The 5,204-nt window shown below is 35.6% G+C and overlaps 1 protein-coding gene across 1 annotated transcript in view; it reads right to left on the minus strand.

The window, feature by feature from the left end:
- The window catches only part of MDM1 (Mdm1 nuclear protein homolog (mouse)), a 58,494-nt gene that overhangs the window by 41,532 nt on the left and 11,758 nt on the right, over nt 1-5,204 (minus strand). The gene's annotated exons all lie outside the window — the stretch shown is intronic.

The following is a 5,204-nucleotide window of genomic DNA, read 5'->3' on the forward strand; positions in this document are numbered from 1 at the left end:
CTCTATATATATATATATATATGGTAATTTTTTAGTCATACACTTTATATTTTTAGAATCCATAACGTATCAGATATCAACATTCCAAGAGATTAAAAAATAGTACTTTTACCTCAATTACCTGTAATTTACAATGATTTCATCCTAACAGAGTAAGTTAAATGGGTATAATTTCATATAGAACAGGTGTTTGGACAGCCTGAGGTAAATCATACGAATGATAGTGGGTATAATTTAGCATGGTAAAGCTCTGGTTTAAAATGCATGTATGCTCGTATGTGCATGTGTTTAGTTTCCATTATTTCATTTAAACTACGTGTTTCTATCCCTGTTGTTAGCCCTGGAGCTCACATTACTTACCGGGCAATCATCTGCTATTTCCACAGTAGGCTCAACAGTCTCAGAGCTAGGCATCTATCACACTGTATGAAACCTGGTTGTTTGTCTCTCTCTCTCTCAGGAGCTGCTCCGGACTTAATGTTTGTTATTCTTTCATTCTCAGTACTTAACCTAAGCCTGGTTCCTAGTAGATGCTCATTCCTAGTAATGCACATTTGAGATTAGAAGAATAACACATTCATTATCTAGCTAGAAAATCAACCTTGAGTAGTAGTAAGTGAAAGAAAACAAGGTGAGTCTAAAATTGAAAGGAGTTTGTTTTCAAGTTAAGAGTTGATGAATACCTTCTTTTCAGGGGATATAGTTTCAAGATTCCCGTTGTCTTTCAAATCATTTCTTAACTTTGGTTCTTTCACTGGAGATAAGCCCTTGAAATTTCTTTTGTATTCAGTTTCATGGATGATTGAGTTACCTTTGAATTGTGGAACAAATTTGCTTTTATTGTTGCAAACCTTAAAACAAAAATTATTTTAATTAAGATTTTTTTGTTGCTGATTAAATATACAGAATTTAGATCTCTTAAAAATCTCTAACAAATTTGAATTTTAAAATACAAAACACACAGTTATGATTGTAATTTCTTTCATATGTCTAACATCCAAAGGTCAACTTTCTACACTCATTGTTATTGTTTTGAAAAACAGTTATTATAATAAAAAATGCTTAAGCAAAATGATAAAGGATACAGTATCTGATCCTTTATCCCAAAGCTCCCCAATCCTATCCATCAGTTTGATAAGGGATAATTAAATATTGTGAGAATATGAACATGAACATTAACTGTAATGTGTATATTATTAGCAGTTGGGAGACCTCTGTTAAAATTGCCTTTATACAGCCAAATCTGTTGTCAACACTACAGGGTTTGGTTTGGTTTGGTTTGGTTCTCCTTGGTAAGATTTTTTTTTTTTTTTCCCCTGCAACAATGCTGGTGTTGTTGTTAAGTGCCATCGAATCGGTTCCAACTCACAGCTACCCGGTATGGGGTTTCCAAGAAATGACTGGTGGGTTTGAACCTCTAACCTCATGGTTAGCAGTCCAGTGCTTATCCTACAGCACCACACCAGGACTACCTGCAACAATGAAAAATTCTTAATATTTTGACTATCTGATCCATTCCATCTGTTTGGTTTTCTTGTTGTTGTTGTTAAGTGCCGACACGTCGGTTCTCTTAGGTGCTTGTTTTTTTGTTTTAAGGGGGAGACAAATAGGTAATTACTCTGTTTCTATTTTTAAATGTTTCCTTTTATACTTAGTATTTCATAATAGGGTCCCATTATATTGGTACAATATCATTGTTTACAAGGAAGCAGATGGAAATGATAGGGAAATTGAATAAGGTTATCACTTTATAATGCTGAACAGTTCATCTTCATATAGTTCAAATCTAAACAATGCATCTTTTTTTGGAACAGTATAACTTTCCAGACTTTCCTAACAAAGATTGTTCTGGCTCTTAAACATTTTACACATTAATAGAAGACAACCTTTCAAAACACAGGTGTGTAATAAAACAGAAGTGAACAGTTCCTTTGGAGACCCTCCAACAACAAGCATGAAACGTTTCTGTCATAGAGCTCTTCACTTCAAGACTGAAACCGATATGCTTGGAACAAAGACCATTTGCGTCTGAAGAAATTCTTTGACCTCAATACTGAAAGCACTAACACTGCTAGTGAAGATACTGGTAATGGTGTGTCTTAGACGGCATTCTAGTCCTATCAATAACAGTTCTCCGCAATGGATAAGTAGTCAATAACACTGATTTCAATCAGCCCTAGCTGAAAGGTCAAATACTCTAGAAAAACGGAATACACACAATTTTCCAGTTGTAAGTTGTTCTTGAGATATATCTCCTATGCAGCAACACCTGTGAGCAAGCAAAAGTGCCAATCCTGTTTGTAGGTGGATAAGGATACATATCAATTTATGTTGTTATATGTTCCTACGACATTATAGAAATTTCCAATGTTGTTATATGTTCTTATTATAATGTTATAGAACCTTTTTTTTTTAAACACTGAATAATAAGCAAGCCCCAAACTGCCATAATTTGTAAGATAACTAGTATTATCTTAGTGACAGAAGATGGCATAGTCTTGCTTAATCTAATTATCCACTGTGTCCTTATGGGCATACAAAGAATATAAGTGAATGTGAGATACAAAACAAATTGAATGTGAGGATGTGTTTACAAGAAAAACACAAAAATCATAAAAAACAAAAAACTAAACCATCATGGGACTCTGGGGATAGTCTAAGTGGAAAGATTGTCTTCCTAAGCCTGGATGTATGGTTAGGAACACAAATCAGAGTTCAGAGCCATAACAATTATGTACGAGAAAGGAAGATAGTACTAGAATAACAATGTAAAAGGAATGGCAGTCAAATACGAAAACTGTGCACACTAAATGTCACATTTAGATATCACAATTTTCTGAATTTCACATAGTTACACTGAAAATTCCTATTACTGTACATCTGACTATAAGGATAAAATTGTGTATCTTGTAATGCTTTCAACATATCTATAATGATTTAAAGTAAATATCCAAAGCATTTATGCCTTTCTTGAAAGACAAAAAGCATGCAATATTAGTCAACTAAACATAACATTTTAGGATAAAATCAATTTGATACATTTTTAAATTAAGAAAAAACAAATCTTACAGCATGCAAAAACTTACCAGGCCCCCAAGTTTTCATTACCCTGTCTCACATTTAGTTTATGTGCTGGAGCTGGTAACAATGATCATCAGTAGCCTAGGACAGTACCATAGTACTACCATAAATCAAAAGTCATAGGACAATTTTAACAAAACGCTTTCACTTTGCTAGACCCTACCTCTAGGTCTACTTAAACAGCTAATTTTTCAGTTAAATATCTAACATAGTAGGGTCTATATTAACCTGAACCATCACTCTACCAGTAATAATATTCAAAAATGTATTACAATCATCAAACTACCTGATTGACTGCTGCAAAAATTGGAGTCGTTTCTTTAGAAGTCTTCCAAACAAACTGCCTTTGATATTCAGAACTTCTCAAGGTATTAAGTAAAGGAACAGAAACCAATCCAGCTTGCTTTTGGAGAACTCGATCCAACTGTTGAAGAAAAAAAAAAAAAAAATCCACTTAAAAACATTAAAAATTTCTCTCCAAATTTTTTTGAACATAAATACTCTCCCTTTTAACCTTTCAAATTATCTAAAATTCCTTTCTTAATATTGTCAAGGGATATATATATCCCAGATAAAGATCCATCTCTCAGTCCCATGCTACCCATCATTAACTCTATTACAAGAAACAATCTTGCGGTAACCACCCATCATTTGTGTAGACACCCCTTCTCTTGCTCACACTTCACCTTGTACCCGCTGATTTCTCGAAAAGCCCCAGCTTCATCTCCACCACTCCTTAGGACGTCACTGTGGCTCTAGCCAGCGATGGACATGACATGGGGAAGCAGCAGTGGGGCAGGTAGGATTTCCTGCCTGACAGAACTGTGGGAGGCAGTGAGTTCCCTGCACAGGGCCCTGGAGCCTTGGCTTATGTGCTCACAAGGCTTTTCCACAAGCCAGCTGTGACATAAGAGAGCACAACCACAAGGCCAGAACTGTCCTTTTAGGTCTTAGCAACTGAGATTCTGTTTGTTTTCCTGCTGGTACACAATAAGAAACTGAAAACAAAGGACCTACACAAAGAAAACTACAAGACACTACTACAAGAGACCTACAAAAATGGAAGAATGTACCTTACTCCTGGATAGGAAGACTTAACATTTTGAAAATGTCAATACTGCCCAAAGCAATTTACACATATAACACAATCCCAATCCAGATTCCAAGCACATTCTTTAAAGAGATGGAAAAAACAATTACAAACTTTATATGGAAAGAAAAGCCACCCAGGATAAGCAAAGCACTGCTTACGAAGAAGAGTAAGGTGAAAACCTCTCACTCCTCAATTTCAAAATTTACTACACAGCTACAGTGGTCAAAACAGCTTAGTACTGGTACAATGAAAGGTACATAGATCAATGGAACAGAATCAAGAATCCAGAAATTAACCCATCTACATACAGCCAACTGATTTTTCACAAAGTACCTAAATATATCACATGGGGAGGGGATATTCTCTTCAACAGATGGTGCCGGCAGAACTGGAAAGCGATATGCAAAAGACTGAAAAAAGACCTTCACCTCACGCCTTATACAACAACCAACTCATCATGGATTAAAAACCTAAATCTGACTCCCAAAATTATGAAGGCCAGAAATGAAAAAAATAGGAATAAATATGAGGGCACTAATTCAGGGAATACATAGACTCCCAAACATTTTGAAAACTACGCAAACACAAGGAGACAAAATAGATGAGTGGGACATACTAAAAATTACAAACTTATGTGCATCAAAAGACTTCACCAGAAGAATAAAAAGGGAACCCACAGAATGGGAAAAAAAATCAGACAAGGGACTCATTTCTAAAATATAGGAAACTATAACACCTCTACAAGAAGGACAAATAACCCAACTACAAACTGAGCACAGGACATGAACAGACACTTCACCAAGGAGGAGATCCTGACAGTCAACAAATGTATGAAGAAATGTTCATGATTACTACCCATTAGAGAGATGCAAATCAAAACAACAGTGAGATACCATCTCACACCAGCAATAACAGCAAAAAGCAAAAAAGTAGAGGGCAATAAATGCTGGCGGGGATGTGGAGAGACTGGGATACTCCTGCATTGCCGGTGGGATTGCAAAATGGTCCAACCTCTCTGGAAAGCAATATG

Source organism: Chrysochloris asiatica, unplaced genomic scaffold, assembly GCF_000296735.1.
Source record: "Chrysochloris asiatica unplaced genomic scaffold, ChrAsi1.0 scaffold00033, whole genome shotgun sequence".
NCBI classification, from domain to species: Eukaryota; Metazoa; Chordata; class Mammalia; order Afrosoricida; family Chrysochloridae; genus Chrysochloris; species Chrysochloris asiatica.